The sequence below is a fragment of the Pristiophorus japonicus genome, chromosome 6 (genome assembly GCF_044704955.1).
Source record: "Pristiophorus japonicus isolate sPriJap1 chromosome 6, sPriJap1.hap1, whole genome shotgun sequence".
Classification (NCBI taxonomy): domain Eukaryota; kingdom Metazoa; phylum Chordata; class Chondrichthyes; family Pristiophoridae; genus Pristiophorus; species Pristiophorus japonicus.
Genome location: NC_091982.1, coordinates 192,452,016 through 192,472,267, shown reverse-complemented (window position 1 = coordinate 192,472,267; position 20,252 = coordinate 192,452,016). Strand labels below are relative to the sequence as shown.

Sequence of the window (20,252 nt, the reverse complement as noted above, 5' to 3'; positions counted from 1 at the left end):
GATCACCAATGCATCCACTATTTCTAGGGCCACTTCCTTAAGTGCTCTGGGATGCAGACTATCAGGCCCTGGGGATTTATCGGCCTTCAATCCCATCAATTTTCCTAACACAATGTCCCGCCTAATGAGGATATCCTTCAGTTCCTCCTTCTCACTAGACCCTCGGTCCCCTAGTACTTCCGGAAGGTTATTTGTGTCTTCCTTCGTGAAGAGAGAACTAAAGTATTTGTTCAATTGGTCTGCCATTTCTTTGTTCCCCATTATAAATTCACCTGAATCCGACTGCAAGGGACCTACGTTTGTCTTCACTAATCTTTTTCTCTTCACCTATCTATAAAAGCTTTTGCAATCCATTTTTATGTTTCTGCAAGCTTCCTCTCATACTCTATTTTTCCCCTCTTAGTTAAACCCTTTGTCCTCCTCTGCTGAGTTCTAAATTTCTCCCTGTCCTTAGGTTTGCTGCTTTTTTTGGCCAATTTATATGCCTCTTCCTTGGATTTAACACTATCCCTGATTTCCCTTGTTAGCCACAGTTGTGCCACCTTCCCCATTTTATTTTTACTCCAGACAGGATGTACAATTGTTGAAGTTCATCCATGTGATCTTTAAATGTTTGCCATTGCCTATCCACCGTCAACCCTTTAAGTATCATTTGCCAGTCAATTCTAGCCAATTCACACTTCATATCATCGAAGTTACCTTTCCTTAAGTTCAGGACCCTAGTTTCTGAATTAGCTGTGTCACTCTCCATCTTAATAAAGAATTCTACCATATTATGGTCACTCTTCCCCAAGAGGCCTAGCACAACAAGATTGCTAATTAATGCCACCTTTCCGTTACAAGTCAACAGTCATACACCAGAGGCTGAAGGAGACGTTTAACGTTACATTTTATTGCAAACACATCCCTCAAACAACCCCAACTCCCCCCAAAGAGATAACAAAATGGGGCACCCGCCCCTTCAAATATTATCATCATCATCATCATAGGCAATCCCTCAGAATCGAGGAAGATTTGCTTCCACTCTTAACATGAGTTCTTAGGTGGTTGTGCAGTCCAATACAAGAACCACAATCTCTGTCACAGGTGGGGCAGATAGTTGTTGAGGGAAGGGTTGGGTGGGACTGGTTTGCTGCATGCTCTTTCCGCTGCCGGCGCTTGATTTCTGCACGCTGTTGGTGACGCGACTCTAGGTGCTCATCGCCCTCCCGGATGCGCTTCCTCCACTTAGGGCGGTCTTTGGCCAGGGTATCCCAGGTTCAGTGGGGATGTTGCACTTTATCAGGGAGGCTTTGAGGGTGTCCTTGTAATGTGCCCACCTGTGGCTCATTTGCCATGAAAGAGTTCCAAGTCGAGCACTTGCTTTGGGAGTCTCATGTCTGGAAGATGAATAACATTTAGACCTTCTCAACATAGGGCCTATGGCCACACCTTTGATTAGTGGGTCTTGGTAGATGCCTCAACCCCCTCCCTCACCTACTGCCCCTCCTCAGTGGATCCTCAGTGCCTGCAGCAAAGTCACTTGAGGCCTGCTCTGTGTGTGAGGGAGGCAGGACAGATGGCGCAGCACAATGTCCTAGACCAGCTCTGGGCCTGGAAGGCCCAGTTGCTGACAGCCCCGCCTGAGAATGGACAGCTGGGGTGCGGACCGCGGTAGGTGCAAAGGCGGAATGGCACTGTTGGGAGACCAAATTGTGTCCTCCTGAGAGGACATTGCGTTCCATCTGGACTAAGGGCCTGCCACTCTCCCGGAGCAGAGCCTCGGCATCCGGAGCAATTTGGTGGAGCGCAGATTGCTGGCCTACTTTGGCACCATTACCTCCCTGTTGGACTGATGGGGTCCAAGACATGATGGCAGCAGTCAGTGCTTGCGTGGCATCAATTTTGACCCTGCATCAGAGCAGACAGCGCATTGATGCATTGATGCCAGCTCGCACTGATGACATGGCAGAATGCAGGTGTTGCATGTTCTTGGCCTGCCACACAAGGGCCACTGCCACGTCAGCCATGGCCCGTGCCATCATGTCTTGGACCTCATGGTCACGTGGTGTCAAGCTTCCGTTGCAATCGACCAAGGATGGGCTCGATGAACTCCCAACCCGTAAGTGCCAAGGTTGAGGCGGCTCCCGCCACATTCAACACAAGTGCATTGACCCTTGGCAGGATCCTTGCTGATGTAACATTGATCTGACGGTGCATTTGCATTGACTCCCTGGAAATAGTCTCCAAGTCCAGGTCCTTATCTGCCTGTCTGTGAGCAGGACTCATGGGCCGACTTACCTTCTGGAGATCTTGCTCCCGAACTTCCCCTCACACTGCAGGCTACTGGGGCCAGGAGCCTCGGGTTCAGCCAACCCGGGAAGACGGCCTCTTCGACCGAAGTGCTTTCTGCACCCGATACAAATATGGACATCTCTCCCTGTCCCGGCACACTCCTCTCCACCTCCTCCTCATCTTACCCGTCGTCTGAAGACGTAGGTTGACAGGCAGGCTGGTGCTCTTCTGGCTCATCATCTGTAAGCACAAAGCAATAGAAGTGTGGTTGCATCAGAAGTGTGGTTACCAGCTGGTTATGGGGCAGGAAGGCAAGAAGGACGGGGGCATCTTTATTTTGGTTGTTACATCTTGCAAGGCATGTGGCCTCAAGGCTAAGGAGACTCATGCAAAATGGCCATGTCATTCACATACCATCACTGTCAAACGGGGCCTAGCCTCCCCGCCCTCCTGGTCGGTCAGGTCCAGCAGGTAGGACTGGCCCACTCCCCAATGATCCAACTCGTGCAGATTGTGCGCGAGTTTGTCCTGCAATGACAAAAGCAAAAAATTGTTGTTAGCTGTGTAGGTGCTGGTGTGTCACATGTCTCTGCAGTAAGATACTCGCAAGTAAGATGGAGAAGTGTGCATTATCGGCAATTCATACTGCGTGGTATCGCACAGTGGATGTGTGATCGGGTGGGTCTGGGGCACAAGCAACTACCAGCAAGTATGAGGCTCAGGACTGGGACTGCATATTAAGAGTCGAAAGGTGCTGGTAGGTGCACTCGGGCTGAGTAAGGAGGTAGAAGGTGAGTGATGCTTGGATGGGTAGGCCATATCTGGTGAGGTGATGGAGAGGTCTCAGGCCGGCTTCAGCAATGAGGAGCATGGCCTGGAACACAGAGAAGGGGTGGGCAGTGCAAAGTGTTTACATTGTGTGAGACAGTGAGGTTCACATGAAAGCTTTGGAAGGTGAATGGAAAGGGTACTCACCCTGATGACCGTTAGTAAAGTTGTTGAAAATATTGCGACATTGGGTCGCTGTTGTTGGCACCGTGCTCTGAGCTGTAACGTGCTCAGCTACCTCCCTCCAGAGCCTTCTGCAATCCCAAGGCGCTGGCATTCGTCCCCCTCAGGCTGAAGTGTACTCCAGCGACTCTACATTGCCTCCAGCAAGGCATCAAGGGCGGTGAGTGAGAAGAGGGTAGAAAGCTGCCATCCTCTTTACTCCTCCATTTTCGCACTCTGAAGACCGCGTGGAGCTGCAACAGCACATGCGCGAACTTCAGTTGCCACGCCTTTAAGACTTGGTTGTTCCCGGGGTCTGACTCAGAGTTCCACACATGCACAATGGGTCCACCAAATTTAATGATCAAACTTTTGTTATGGGCCCCCCCAGTTCTGGTGTGCAATGGCTGATTTAACGTCCCTGTCAGCTTATCGCCCGATTCTAATGAATTTCTGGGCGGAGGGCGCAAACTTTTTCAAGGCAATAAAGTTACCATTCCACCTGGGTTACTGCCCCAAATGAGGCGCAACCGAATTTCCACCCCTTATAACTTAGTGTTAATTCTTCTTTCAAATTTTATTTGAGAAATCCATTAACTGTTAGTGTTTGACTTCTGCAGAATGCTACCTTATGGATGTTTATCAATTTGCGACTGTGGAATTGATTGAGGTAATGAGAAACTTTCTTGCACTGAATTTGTATGATTGAGAGAGTGGCCTGAAGGCATAATTGCAGTTCAACAGCTAGGCTAAAGGACAAGAATAAAGGAGAGGTATAAGTGATGGTGGTAGTAAGTTTACATTGCTTAACTACATTTATAACCTTTTTTAATCATGAGGAGGGAGTGGTGGGGGGAGGAACTTAACACAATCACAATCACTAAGGAGGTGGTACTCAGTGAGATAATGGGACTAAAGGCAGATAAATCCCCTGGACCTGATGGCTTGCATCCTAGGGTCTTAAGAGAAGTAGCGGCAGGGATTGTGGCTGCATTGGTTGTAATTTACTAAAATTCCCTGGATTCTGGGGAGGTCCCAGCAGATTGGAAAACTGCAAATGTAATGCCCCTACTTAAAAAGGAGGCAAACAAAAAGCAGGAAACTATACACTAGTTAGCCTAACATCTGTGGTTGGGAAAATGTTGGGAGTCCATTATTAAAAAAGCACTAGCAGGACATTTGGATAAGCAAAGTTCGGTCAGGCAGAGTCAGCATGGATTTATGAAGGGGAAGTCATGTTTGACAAATCTGCTGGCATTCTATGAGGATGTAACAAACAGGGTGGGAACCAGTGGATGTGGTGTATTTGGACTTCCAGAAGGCATTTGACAAGGTGCCACATAAAAGGTTACTGCACAAGATAAAAGTTCCTGGATGTGGGGGTAATATATTAGAATGGATAGAGGATTAGCTAACTAACAGAAAACAGAGAGTCAGGATAAATGGTTCATTCTCGGGTTGGCAACCAGTCACTAGTGGGGTGCCGCAGGGATCAGTGCTGGGACCCCAACTATTTACAATCTATACTAATGACTTGGACGAAGGGACTGAGTGTAACGTAGCCAAGTTTGCTGACAATACAAAGATGGGAGGAAAAGCAATGTGTGAGGAGGACACAAAAAATCTGCAAAAGGACATAGACAGGCTAAGTGAGTGGGCAAAAATTTGGCAGATGGAGTATAATGTTGGAAAGTGTGAGGTCATGCACTTTGGCAGAAAAAAATCAAAGAGCAAGTTATTATTTAAATGGAGAAAGATTGCAAAGTAACGCAGTACAGCGGGACCTGGGAGTACTTGTGCATGAAACATAAAAGGATAGTATGCAGGTTCAGCAAGTGATCAGGAAGGCCAATGGTATCTTGGCCTTTATTGCAAAGGGGATGGACTATAAAAGCAGGGAAGCCTTGCTACAGCTATACAAGGTATTTGTGAGGCTACACCTGGAATATTGCGTGCAGTTTTGGTTTCCATATTTACGAAAGGATATACTTGCTTTGGAGGCAGTTCAGAAAAGGTTCACTAGATTGATTCTGGGGATGAGGGGGTTGACTTATGAGGAAAGTTTGTGTAGGTTGGGCCTCTACTCATTGGAGTTCAGAAAAATGAGAGGTGATCTTATCAAAATGTGTAAGATTATGAGGGGACTTGACAAGGTGGATGCAGAGAGGATGTTTCCACTGATGGGAGAGACTAGAACTATAGAGGGCATGATCTTAGAATAAGGGGCCGACCATTTAAAACCAAGATGAGGAGGAATTTCTTCTGAGGGTTGTACATCTGTGGAATTTGCTGCCTCGGAGAGCTGTGGAAGCTGGAACATTGAATAAATTTAAGAGAAATAGACAGTTTCTTGAGTGATAAGGGATTATGGGGAGCGGGCGGGGAAGTGGAGCTGAGTCCATGATCTTATTGAATGGCGGATCAGGCTCGAGGGGCCGTATGGCCTACTCCTGTTCCTATTCCTTATGTTCTTATGTACAGTGCCTGTTTCTTTTATCCCAAAGATGTGAATTAAAGCAGTAATTAAATCAACTGTGCTTTAAAAAGAAAAGGAATAAATGATGCCAAAATTTGCAGGCCACAGGAATGTGGGAAGGAAGGACCTTGAGACAATCACTATCACTAGGGGAGTAATGCTGGACAGGCTAATGGGACTGAAGGTAGACAAGTCCCCTGGTCCTGATGAAATACATCCCAAGGTATTAAAAGAGATGGCTGAAGTTATAGCAGATGCATTCGTTATAATCTATCAAAATTCTCTGGACTCTGGGTAGGTACCAACGGATTGGAGAGCAGCTAATGTAACGCCTCTGTTTAAAAAAGGGGGCAGGCAAAAGGCAGGTAACTATAGGCCGGTTAGTTTAACATCTGTAGTGGGGAAAATGCTTGAAACTATCATTAAGGAAGAAATAGCGGGACATCTGGATAGGAATAGTGCAATCAAGCAGACGCAGCATGGATTCATGAAAGGGAAATCATGTTTAACTAACTTACTGAAATTCTTTGAGGATATAACGAGCATGGTGGATAGAGGTGTAACGATGGATGTGGTGTATTTAGATTTCCAAAAGGCATTCGATAAGGTGCCACACAAAAGGTTACTACAGAAGATAAAGGTACGCGGAGTCAGAGGAAATGTATTAGCATGGATAGAGAATTGGCCGGCGAACAGAAAGCAGAGAGTCGGGATAAATGGGTCCTTTTTCCGGTTGGAAATCAGTGGTTAGTGGTGTGCCACAGGGACCAGTGCTGGGACCACAACTGTTTACAATATACATAGATGACCTAGAAGAGGGGACAGAGTGTAGTGCAACAAAATTTGCAGATGACACTAAGATTAGTGGGAAAGCGGGTTGTGTAGAGGACTCAGAGAGACTGCAAGGAGATTTGGATAGGTTAAACGAATGGGCTAAGGTTTGGCAGATGGAATACAATGTCGGAAAGTGTGAGGTCATCCACCTTGGGAAAAAAAACAGTAAAAGGGAATATTATTTGAATGGGGAGAAATTACAACATGCTGCGGTGCAAAGGGACCTGGGGGTCCTTGTGCATGAATCCCAAAAGGTTAGTTTGCAGGTGCAGCAGGTAATCAGGAAGGCAAATGGAATATTGGCCTTCATTGCGAAAGGGATGGAGTACAAAAGCAGGGAGGTCTTGCTGCAACTGTATAAGGTATTGGTAAGGCCGCACCTGGAGTACTGCGTGCAGTTTTGGTCACCTTACTTAAGGAAGGATATACTAGCTTTGGAAGGGGTACAGAGATGATTCATTAGGCTGATTCCAGAAATGAGGGGGTTATCTTATGATGATAGATTGAGTAGACTGGGTCTTTACTCCTTGGAGTTCAGAAGGATGAGGGGTGATCTTATAGAAACATTTAAAATCATGAAAGGGATAGACAAGATAGAGGCAGAGAGGTTGTTTCCATTGGTGGGGGAGACTAGAACTAGGGGGCACAGCCTCAAAATACGGAGGAGCCAATTTAAAACCGAGTTGAGAAAAAATTTCTTCTCCCAGAGGGTTGTGAATCTGTGGAATTCTCTGCCCAAGGAAACAGTTGAGGCTAGCTCATTGAATGTTTTCAAGTCAAAGATAGATAGATTTTTAAGCAATAAGGGAATTAAGGGTTACGGGGAGAGGGCGGGTAAGTGGAGCTGAGTCCACGACAAGATCAGCCATGATCTTATTGAATGGCGGGGCAGGCTCGAGGGGCTAGATGGCCTACTCCTGTTCCTAATTCTTATGTTCTTATGTTCTTATGATGTGAATATCTATGGCTTCCATGAGTGAAGTTGCAAAGACATCAGTACCCATAAAGTAGGATGAATGTGATTTATACCATTGGAGTTTATTGTAATGATTTACAGGTCTCATATTGCTTCTTTAGCACAATAGAACATTTCATAGGATGTGAATATAACAGGACATTGCGAAATGGATAAAGACAAGGAATAGTGATAGTGAAAAATAGCAAGATCAAAGTGGTCTTTGAAGGAGCAGAGGGCACAAGGCAGAAAGGATAAGGAGGAAGCATACCAGAATATGGGCTCAAAACAGCTGATTCCTCTGTAGCTGAAAGTGAAGCATTGAGAGAATGGTGGATGCAAAGGAGACCAGTCGGATGAATGGGGGCACTGTATAGGATTGAATGAAGTTACAGAGGAATAGTGAAACTATGGAGGGATCTGTAGATAAGGAAAATAATCTTGAAATTGATACATAGATGGATGCTATGTGTATCTACTTTTGCAACTCTTCAAGTTGTAAACATGAGTAAATCGACTTCCGTCCTCTTTTACAAATTTGATGGTGCTGTAAGGCTTAATCCTTCACCTGGGTTCCTAAATTTTAAAATGGTTTGAAGACTGGATCGGGTCATATCTGTGGCAATTCGTTAGGCAATTTTTTTAAAACTTCACATTCAGGAAAGAAATAGACGGGGTTTGTAAAAGTTAGGTTTGTGTCCACTTTCTATTTGAAAATCAGTGTTTTAATGTGGGTGTAAAGCCTATATCTAGTATGTACCCAGGAAAATGCATCAAAAAGCCCCTATCTGAATTTAGATTACTGAACTGTATTTCTGTGTTATGAAAATTAGGTTTTGATATGCAGCAAATATATGTAAAACTATTGAAAAACATGGAACTCCATTTTTTTCAGAAAAGATCAGTTGTGAAAGTTGCTCATTATGTAAAGAAATGCATTAACACTGGATGAATTAAATATTTCTGGGTCTGTGTCATGGTTCAGAATTCTGTTATTTTTTCCACAAGTAGGACCCAGACACGAGCTGTTTGAACAAGCTTTTGTACAAAATGCATTTTAAAAGTGGTTAGCTGCTTCAGGTGAATCCCTTGCCGAGTTGTCAATACAATGGCAGTCAAGAGGTACTTTAAATGCAGGGTTGGTCATTGTTTTAGAGTTCTCAAGCAATGGCTCATTTTTAGCAATATCCAGTCATTCCGCAGACAACTACAGTAATTGTGTTGGTGTTGACAATTTTTTTTGATCTCTACAAGTCGTTTGAAGCTTTTTAAGAAACAACACCTGTAGAGGGCAGGAACTCAGCAAAAAGGCTATGAGGGAGAAATAGCTTCTGCTCTGTCGTCAGGACCAATAGCAGAACAATCTACATTTTTATGTTAAGTAAGAATACCCTCAAGTGGGCTAGTGTATATTTTTTTTATTTTTGTAATGGTACATGAATACAAGTTAAAATTAGTATGATAAAAGTCACAGTACAATGTTTGTATGTGGAATAAAACAGCTTATGAAGCAAGTTAATGTTCTCTTGATTTACCTTCAGAGTGATTAAAGGAGTTCGTGTGCTTAATGAGATTGTCCAGATCACAAGAAAATGTCATTATTACATTGCAGGTCCTACAATACTAGCAGGTACAGGGCAGTGGGAGTCAACCTGCTTCAAAAAAGAGCAGTTAATCAGACGGTTTAACGGAGAAACTGACACCACTGAGCCGTGTAGAAATCTGCGACAGGTGAGAATTTGGAACAGCCTGTTATAGGCTTACTTTTTGTTCAAGATGACCTTGCATTGAGTTCTGATGAAAGGCTACACCTAAAACATTAACTTGTCTTTTTCCTTTACAGATGCTGACAGACCTGCCCCATATTTCCTGCACTTTATATTTTTATACCAGCTTATTTTGGTTACCTGTTACATTTTGGATTTGTTAATGTATATAGTCAGAATAATCTAAGGATCTTTTCAGTGGAGATTTTATTCACCGATTTATTCCATTAGGATTGTTAAAATTTCAGTTGAGTGTAGGTTTAACAAATTCCACATCCTGTTTGATTATGATTCAATAGGTATGGTGCAGCCATTGATTTGTTTAAACACTCGTATGTTGGTTATTGTGTTGCCACTTTCATTCTTAGAATAGGTGATTGTCACCCTTTTTGTGAACCAGTGATCCATTACTGAAGTTTCATCCCGATTAGTTTGTGTTATTTAAATATTTGGCGGCTAACATAAAAGGGAATCCAAAGATCTTCATATCATATAGACAGTCCCTCTTCTTCCATTTTGGCCAGTTTTGGGGTGGGGATGTTGCACTTTTATCAAGAAGGCCTTGAGAGTGTTCTTGAAACGTTTCTTCTGCCCACGTGGGGCTCACTTGCCGTGTCGGAGTTCCAAGTAGAGCGCCTGCTTAGGGAGTCTCATGTCGAGCATGCAGACGATGTGGCCCGCTCAACGGAGCTGGTCGAGCGTGGTCAGTGCTTCGATGCTGGGGGATGTTGGCCTGAGCATATTAACAGTAAAAGGGTTGTTAAAGGAGCGGTGGAGCTGATTAGGGACCAAGTGGAGATCTGTTGGAGGCAGAAGGCATGGCTGAGGTACTAAATGAGTACTTTGGATAGGTGTTTACAAAGTAAGAGGACGTTGCTGAAGCTATGGTAATTAAAGAGACTACAAGGATACTGGATGAAGTAAAAATAGATAAAGAGGAGGTACCAGAAAGGCTGGCAGTACTTGGTCACCTGGTCTGAATGCATCCTAGATTGCTGAGGGAAATAAGATTAGAAATTGCGGAGGTGTTGGCCACAATCTTCCAATCCTCCAGGGCTGATGCCAGAGGACTGGAGGATTGCAAATGATACACCCTTGTCAGGTTTATCCTTCTCGTTTTTGAACAAGTAGAAGCCAGCCAGTCGGTGGTGGGGAAGCTTTTCAAAACAATAATCCGGGAGAAAATTGCCAGTTAGACAAGCATGGACTAATAAAGGAGAGCTAGCACAGATTTGTTCAGGGCAAATAATGTTTGACTAACTTGGTGAGGTAACAGAGAGGGTGGATGAGGGCAGTGCAGTTGATGTGTATATGAACTTTCAAAAGACATTTGATACAGTAACACAAAATAGCCTTGGTGAAAACAGATTCAATAGTTGTTTTCAAATGAGAATTGGATAACTACTTGAAGGACAAAGAATTGCAGAAATATGGGGAAATTGTGAGGGAATAGGACTAACTGGATTGCTTTTCGAAAGAGTCGGTGCAGGCTTGATAGACCGAATGGCCTCCTTCTGTGCTGTACTGTTCTATGATTCTCTGATTTGAATTATTAAAAGTGAATATGGGGGAAGATTTCATCTGTTCATAATCTGTTGCAAAATCATAAATATATTTTTTATACATCTGTTTATAATTTTCTTAAAAATACCAAACAATAGAAATCTTTCCCCATATTTGTCAAATTATCAGCCACAGGACAGATTTTTCCACAAGTAAGGAAGAGTTCCTAGCCTGGGTCTTAGTCATAGGTAGACAACATTACCTGCTGTACTTCATTGTATGTTCTACTTGTACAATAAGTAAAAATAAACAATTTTGAGTTCTCCTTGACAAAGGAGATCATTCTATTTTTATTTTTGGTCCACTCAAGTTTAAAATGTAATAGCGATTTTGTTATATACAGAGCTCACTCCTAAGTAAGTAGAGCTGAAAACAGGTTATTTAATCAGTTGTTACCTCCTTAAGAAACTTCTCTCACAAAATAAGCAAGCGGAAGTTGAGCACACTAATAGACACTGCTAGCAATGTATTAATAAATTTCAAGATAATGTCACTTGCAGTCAACCTGTGTATGGGCCAGTTTTAACTCTGGGGTGGGGATTACTGTGGAGCTAGGTGAAAAGGAAAGTGATTAGTGTCCTAATTTTTCAAATGAAGATTATATACCATCATTCCAACTGTTCCCCTCTTAAGGATGTTTTTGGAAAGATTCTCAATGCCTTCGAGCTCAGTTCAAGTTGATTAGAAAGTAGATTTCTGAGTCCTGCTCTATGGGGAGATACCTCACCTGGTGTCAGTGTGCACTGGAAAATCATAGGTAATATGTTCCTGATTCTATGCTACATGTGGGTAACAAGAAAGGAGTCAAAAAATCTATCCTTAAAGCTGCAACTTAAGACAGCTAGACAAATCCCTCAATTGACTTGCCCAATCTACTTCTGCAGCTTTCTCCAGCTCTGTGTCCTACAGTAGGGCCCAAGTTTCAGGCTGCGCCGTCCGTTTTTCGCGCCTAAAAAAAGCTTACCTATTCTCCGGCTCCCTGTAGGTCCTCTGGAGCTGGGCGCAGCGCAGGACGAGCTGTTGGGGGCAGAGCCAGGTCCCTGCGCTGAAAACAGTGCCGGGACCTCTGCACATGCGCGCTACAGTGGGCGCACATGTGCAGTAGCTCCAGGCGCCCAAAGCTGTGAGAGGGGCCCGAAACACGCAGCCCCTAGCCCTGGCCGAATGGCCTCACTGGGGCTGCGTGAATAAGGCTCTTCCCACCCGACCCCCGCCCCCCCAGACCTCTGCAACCCCCGAGACCCGACGCCACTTACCTGTAAATCCAGCCCGAGGTCTCTCCCTTCCCCCACCCCCTCTCCTTCCCTCCCTCCTCCTCTCCCTCCCTCCTTTCTTCCCTCCCTCCTCTCTCCCTCCTTCCCTCCCCCCCTCTCTCCCTCCTTCCCTACATCCTCTCTTCCCCCCCTCTCCCCCCCTTCTCCTCCTCCCCTTCCCCTCTCTCCCCCTTCTCCTCCTCCCCTTCCCCCCCTCTCCCTCTTCTCCTCCTCTCCCCCCCTTCTCCCCCCTTCTCCTCGCCCCTCCTCCCACCCCCAACCCTCCTCCTCCCATCCCCAACCCTCCTCCTCCCCTCCTCCACCCCTCCTCCTCCCCTCCACCCTCCTCCTCCCCTCCTCCACCCCTCCTCCTCCCCTCCACCCCTCCTCCTCCCCTCCACCCCTCCTCCTCCCCTCCGCCCCCTTCTCCTCCCCTACCCCCCTTCTCCCCCTCCCCCACCCCCTTCGCCCCCTCCCCACCCACCTCCCCCTCCCCCCACCCCCCTTCTCTCCCCTCCCCTCCCCCCTCCTCTCCCCCCTCCTCACCCCTTCTCCCCCTCCCCCCCTTCTCCCCCTCCCCCCCCCCATTCTCCTTCTCACCCTCCCCCCCCCACCCCACCCCCCCTTCTCCCCCTCCCCCTCCCCCTCCCCCTCCCTTCGCTGTCAGAAACACAGACACTGACAGACAGAGAGTGAGAGACACACACACAGACAGACAGATAGAAACACTGACAGAGACACACTGGGGGGACCATCCCAGCACGCTGTTGGAGGACTCCCGGTGCTGCAGTCGGTAAGTAGAAAATGTTTTTTTTTTAAATTTTTTTTTTTGGATTGATTTATTGATTGATTTATTGTTGTATTTATCATTTATTATTGATGATTGCTCTTTATTTATAAAACTAAAGTGTTTAATGTTTGTAAACTTCCATTTTAAACCCCCCCCATTCCCTACGCCTAATTTGTAACCTACGCCTGATTTTCTAAAGTGTAGACAAGGTTTTTTCGAACATACAAAAATTTTCACTTACTCCATTCTAAGTTAGTTTGGAGTAAGTTTTCACTGCCTAAACTTTGAAAACAGGCGTAAGTGGCCGGACACGCCCCCTTTTGAAAAAAAAATTCTGTTCCAAAGTGAAACTGTTCTAACTGACTAGAACTGGAGCAAACTAAATGCCGAGAATTCAAATTTCAAAGATACTCCGTTCTAAACCAGTTGCTCCAAAAAATCAGGAGCAACTCGGGCCGAAACTTGGCCCCATAGGTACTTTGGTCATCCCATTGTGGCCTCCTGTGCATTCTGCTCCATCCCCACTTTTCTAAATCTCACCTCATCTTTAAAAGACTCCTTAAAAACTTCTCTCTTCAACAACCACATTTTTGGTGACCTCTAACTCTAATGGTACTGCTTGGCAACTAATTTTCTTCTGTAAAGCAATTTGGGAAGTTTACTATGTTAAGGGTGCCATACAAAGCCAAATTGTTGTTATAGCTGGCAAAGTATATTCCACTTTAAAAAAATATATTGTTTCTATAGACTTGCAAAGACTTAGTGTGCCTTGAACTTTTCCAGCTGGTCCACATAGAGTCTGGTCACTTATTGGATTACAAAAAGAAGTTGTTTGTTAACAAGCGTGAACGTGTGCCCTTGTTTTAATTCAGAACTTTTTAATAGTGATTAGAAAAGGAGCAAAAGAATGTACTAAAACAATGGAGTTCGAGAGATAAGAAAGCAATTTGGTTAAAAAATATATGTATTTCTCTGTTAAATTATTGTTGTTTTATAACACTAAATATTCCAAAGGGATTATTTGCATACTTTTACTGATTTTCCAGCATTTCCTTGTTTAATCTGTAATTTTGCTGTTCTAAATATGTTTATAGAAACATGTAAAATATTGGTCCACTAGCACCTTCTAGGCAATATTTTTGCACCATAAAACAATTAAATTATGTATTCACTAATAATTAAATGTAGTTAGCAATCAGGCTCTCTCCTAATCCTTTTAACCCAATAAAGAACAATTTCCATCAGAAGACTGGATCTCCAACACATAACATTAGGCCATTCATAGGAATAGGCCATTCAGACCTTCAGGCCTGTTCCACCTTTCAGTTAGATGATGGCTGATCTACACCGCAACTTAATTTTCCTGCCTTTGTTCCATATACCTTAATATCCTTACCTAACAAAAATCTATCTTGGTCTTGAAAGTTTGAATTGTCCTTGCATTCACAGCCTTTTTTCTCGTAAATGACATAGCTCTAATTTTAAGATTATATCCCTTTGTTCTTGGTCCCCCCACCAGAGGAGATAGTTTCTATGGGCCCAAATTTGGCCAGTACAAATTTCTGGTGCACTCACCAGAGGTGCGCTGCTTTTCTGGAACAAAAAGGGCACCAAAAATCTTCAGGCCAAGTTTGGCCGCTCCCCAGCCTCTCCTCGATGGTGGCGCAGCGTGGCAACTGGATTCGGGGGCAGAGCCATTTCAGTGCCGGGACCGCTGCACATGCGCGCTAAAGTGTGTGCGCATGTGCACTAGCTCCACGCAGCCCGAATCTCTGCGACCCTCTGCAGGCTGTATGGGAGGGGCCCAAAGCATGCCGCCCCGATCCCGGGCCGAGCGGCCTGCCGCACAGGCCGGCCGCTGCCTTCCCATGCTCATTTGGACCTGCCCGGGGGAGCAGGAGCTGGAGGAGCCCGGGGGAGCTGGAGCTGGAGGAGCCCGGGGGAGCAGGAGCTGGAGCTGGAGCTGGAGGAGCCCAGGGGAGTAGGAGTAGGAGTAGGAGTAGGAGTAGGAGTAGGAGTAGGAGTAGGAGTAGGAGTAGGAGTAGGAGTAGGAGTAGGAGCAGGAGCTGGAGGAGCCCGGGGGAGCAGGAGCAGGAGCTGGAGGTGCCCGGGGGAGCAGGAGCAGGGGCTGGAGGAGCCCGGGGGAGAGCAGGAGCTGGAGGAGCCCGGGGGAGTAGGAGCAGGAGCTGGAGGAGCCCGGGGGAGTAAGCGCAGGAGCTGGAAGAGCCCGGGGCAGTAGGAGCAGGAGCTGGAGGAGCCCGGGGGAGTAGGAGCAGGAGCAAAGAGCTGGAGGAGCCCAGAGGAGTAGGAGCAAGAGCTGGAGGAGCCCGGGGGAGTAGGAGCTGGAGGAGCCCGGGGGAGTAGGAGCAGGAGCTGGAGGAGCCTGGGGGAGCTGGAGCTGGAGGAGCCCGGGGGAGCAGGAGCTGGAGCTGGAGGAGCCCGGAGGAGCAGGAGCAGGAGCTGGAGGAGCCCGGGGGAGCAGGAGCAGGAGCTGGAGGAGCCCGGGGGAGTAGGAGCAGGAGCTGGAGGAGCCCGGGGGAGTAGGAGCAGGAGCTGGAGGAGCCCGGGGGAGCAGGAGCAGGAGCAAGAGCTGGAGGAGCCCGGAGGAGTAGGAGCAGGAGCTGGAGGAGCCTGGGGGAGCAGGAGCAGGAGCTGGAGGAGCCCAAAGGAGCAGGAGCTGGAGGAGCCCGGGGGAGCTGGAGCTGGGGGAGCCCGGGGGAGCTGGAGCTGGAGGAGCCTGGGGGAGCAGGAGCAGTAGCTGGAGGAGCCCGGGGGAACAGGAGCAGGAGCTGGAGGAGCCCGGGGGAACAGGAGCAGGAGCTGGAGGAGCCCGGGGGAGCGGGAGCAGGAGCTGGAGGAGCCTGGGGAAGCAGGAGCAGGAGGAGCCCGGGGGAGTAGGAGGATCCTGGGGGAGCGGGAGCAGGAGCAGGAGCAGGAGCCCGGGGGAGCGGGAGCAGGAGCTGGAGGAGCCCGGGGGAGCCGGAGCGAGCTTCCCGCCCCTAGCTGCAGTCGGCAAGGTTGGACTTTTTATTTTTTAGTAATTGATTTATTTTTCATTTATTATTAATGATGTTAAGATGTTGTCCCTCCCCCCTCCCCTATCTCTGGCAACCTGCGCTGATTTCTTATTTCACCCCAAGGTTTTTCAGAGCGGACACAAGTGGCCTCATACGCTGGCCTAAGTTAGTTTGGAGTAACTTTTAGCTGGCTAAACTTGCTTAAATTGCCAAAACATGCGTGTGTGCCTAGTAACGCCTCCTTTTGGGAAAAAAAAACTAAAAAAAACCTAACTAACTCACTTACACTGGAGCAGATTAAATGGGGAGAATTGCGATTTTTAAGTTACTTCAAAAAAATCTAGTTGCTCCAATAAAAACAGAGCAACTCCTGGAGAAATTTGGTCCCTACATATGTACCCTATCAAATCCTTTTAACATTTTAAACACCTCGATCAGATCACCTCTCAATCTCCTATACTAAAAGGGAATACAAGCCAAGTTTATGCAACTTGTCATCATAATGTAATCCTCTAAACCCCAGTATCATTCTGGTGAATCTGCTTCTCACCCCCTGCAAGGCCAATATATCCTTCCTGAGGTACGGTGCCCAAATAACGCAGTACCCCATCATCATCATAGGCAGTCCCTCGAAATCGAGGAAGACTTGCTTCCACTCTAAAAGTGAGTTTTTAGGTGACTGAACAGTCCAATATGGGAATTACAGTCTCTGTCACAGGTGGGACAGACAGTCGTTGAAGGAAAGAGTGGGTAGGACTGGTTTGCCGCACGCTCCTTCCGCTGCCTGAGCTTGATTTCTGCATGCTCTTGGCAATGAGACTCTAGGTGCTCAGCGCCCTCCTGGATGCACTGCCTCCACTTAGGGCGGTCTTTGGCAAGGGTTTCCCAGGTGTCGGTGGGGATGTTGCATTTTATCAAGGAGGCTTTGAGAGTGTCCTTGAAACATTTCCTCTGCCCACCTTGGGCTCGCTTGCCATGTAAGAATCCATGCCTGATACAAGACTCCCAAAGCAAGCAGTACTCCAGATAGGGTCTGACCAACAAACTGGACCTTGTACCCCTGTATGTACCATGAAGGAATAATGTGCCACTGGATTAATATGGTGCAACACACCAGAGATCTTGTTGGAGGCCAACCACACATTTGTGCTTATTCCAAAGAGAAGTAAATATGAATTATGAAACTGTACGTCACCTTGGAACTATGTCAAATTAATGTTTTGTAATTACACACAAGCACAATTATCAGTAATGTTACAAATAAAAATATTAGACAGCAAGAATTTTCTTCTCTCCACTTCCATGCTAATTATCATAAATTTAGATTGAAGCTTGTGTACATTTTGTTTCCTAATAATGTTCTTCTGCAGGTTTCAGGAGCTACCTTACAAGGTCTATTTGGCAATCTAGCAGCATACTAATGTCTATCAACCTGTTCTCCAAGATGCTGGGCTCAGGAATGTCTGAGTTACAGTCCTTCGATGACATTACCTACATACACAAGACATTGCCACTGGACAAAACTGAGCAGGAAGCATTGGAGTACTTCATGAAGCAGATGAATAATTCTCATCATGATGGCTGGGCAACAAAAATGGACTGGATTTTTCATACAATAAGGCAACATAACTTGAACTGACAAATGCAGAACACTCGGAGAGGAATGACTGAATTACGCAGAGTGGAATGCTGAATGAAATTAGAGGCAGAAATCAAACTGCATCAATCGCATAGAAATTGCATATATTGTGGATAATGTAGAGCATTATTCAAATACTATTTTAATAGCTTATGAGGAAATTATTACAATAATTTCAAATGCAATATAGGGTTTCAGATAAGATCAAGTTATTAGTGAAGGCTTTATTTAAAAAGATTGAGTGCTGAAATTCCAGATGATTCAGCCCTAACATTAAATTACTGAAATTATTTTTTACTCCATCAATATTTGTGCATTCCTTAATATTGATTCTGATATTATGTATTTCATTCAATTTTGCCCAACAGTAACAATCAGTAAATGAATGTGAACAGCATTTAGACTTTTACATTTTGAAAACAACATTCTAATAAATCCCAATACTAGATATCAAATAATGCAATATCTGCTTGTGCTGACTTTAACCTAAGAAATTGTATATGAGCTGTCTGTTTTTTGCAGCAGTGATGCCTATATTTTGTCTTTTACGATACAGGTGCAGCGTCCAGAATCCAGAACCCTCGGGACCGAGGCCGTTCCGGATTCCACATTTTCCCAAACTTTGGATCGTCATTCTGACGTCACGAATCCGGAAACACCCGAGCCCAGGTTCAGATAATTCCAGAACGTCAGTAAAGGGGGGGGTGGGGTCCAGCCGCAGAGCTGTTTTGGCCGCCGGCCCCGTCGATGAGGTCGTTGTGGGTGGGCCCCGCCGCGGAGGAGTTGTTCGGGTGGGGCCCCGCTGAGGAGCTATTTGGGCGGGGCCCTGCTGCCAAGAAAGTGTTCGGGCGGGCCCCGCCGCCAAGGAAGTGTTCGGGCGGACCCCGCCAAGGAGTAGGTCACGAGATAAGGGCAGCAGCGGCAAGGCCAGAGGTCAGGCAGCAGCAGGACCCAGAGGTCGGAACATTTTACGGATTCCGGACGATCCTGACTCCGATCGTTCCGGATTCCGGAACTCCGGATTTTGGTCGCTGCACCTGTACCAACAATCTACTGGTTATGCATGTGCAATTAAAATCCTGAAGAGAAGTACGTTTGTCACAGTGCAGATCATCAGTTAAGACGAACTTTAGTAACTTAATTGTTACAAGTTTCTCTTCAACATCAATTTCTCTCAAATTTACAGGTCATTAACAGTTTATTTCAGAATAAATGCTTTGGAATATTACTGAAGTATATGGCTTTACAAGATCATTTTATTATGGAAAGACTTGTTGAATAAGTAAATGACGAAATGCAAAAGTGATTGAAACCCAGCATTCCATGGACATTATGAACTCCATGCAAACACTATGATCCATATCACAAGAGCAAAATACTGCGGATAATGGAATCCAAAACAAAAACACAACATGCTGGAAACACTCAGCAGGCCAGGCAGCATCCGTGGAGAGAGAAACGTTTCAGGTCTGACGAAGGGTCTCAGACCTGAAACGTTAACTGTTTCTCTCTCCACGGAAGAGTCTTCAGTTCTCATATATGGTGCTGAATATATAAATAGATATTTATTTATTCTATTAAATAAGATATGGAAACAGGAAAGATTATTCAACACTGTAGCTTCTTCTTTAGCAATATAAAGTTTTGAATAGGTCCCTCAGACAAATCTTTCCATTTCTGTCTTGCCATTTTTTAAACCGCATTCTCTTCTATCTTTCTCTGAGTTTAAACAAAATGAAGAAATGAATTGTTTTTTGCATTAATGCAGTTAACTCTCATTTTGTTGATTTTAAAATGAATGGCCCTGAAATTGCAGTGGAAGGCTTTCCGCAAGGAAATGCCTCCGATCTGCAAATAAAATATCTGCGTACCTGGTGGTCTGGGAGGTACGGAGATTCGCGGTGCTGGGCCTCTCCGGATACCCGCGGGTAGATGCCCATGTATCTCAGCGGCATCCCCATAAGCATGAATGGGAATACCCCAGAAAATACATATACACTTCAAATAAATTTTAAAAATTACATTTAAAATGAATTAAAATGGTATTTCATTGAATAATTCAAACAAAAATTACATTTTTTGAAAAATAAATTTACATGTTTTAAAGGGGCTAAAATAAACTTACCTTTATTGTACAGGTTTTTTAATGTATAAATGATTGATAAGATTTTATTTTTCTGTTTTTTTTAAACTCTTACACTGGTAAAAGCAGAACTTGCGCGACGCTTATGGGCGTGAGCGCACCTTGTATGTGTGCATAGGGGCCGGAAATTACAGCCTATTATCTTCTAGCTTAAAATAATTTTTGGACTTCCCGATTTGTTTTCAATATTTTAACTGGTTGGTTGATGCCCCACAAGATGTTCTAATGAGGATAATCTAAATGTAATAATAGACATTAATTCCTGCAATAATCTGCGTTACCATTATTTGCCTCCTCCATGCTACAACACTTATGAAATATGATGATCAACACTGACTTTGAGATAACTTGGACAGGTTGTTGAGACAATGAGGCGGCAAGCCAGGTAGCTGCCACTGTAGATAAGAACCAACACAATAATGAATCTCTAATTGACCCCAGAATCTAATTAGACAGTGCCCCACAGTGGTACCTGAACAGTGACATTAAAGGTACAGGTAGATTAGCAACTAAACATTACAACCATGCTTGAGGCTACCTGTAAGCAGCACA

General features: G+C 45.4%; 1 pseudogene; it reads left to right on the top strand.

Moving 5' to 3' along the window:
• The first annotated feature begins 1,558 nt into the window (after positions 1-1,558).
• On the top strand, positions 1,559-17,707 carry LOC139266237 (phosphatidylinositol 4,5-bisphosphate 3-kinase catalytic subunit alpha isoform-like; annotated as a pseudogene).
• The last annotated feature ends 2,545 nt before the right edge of the window (positions 17,708-20,252 follow it).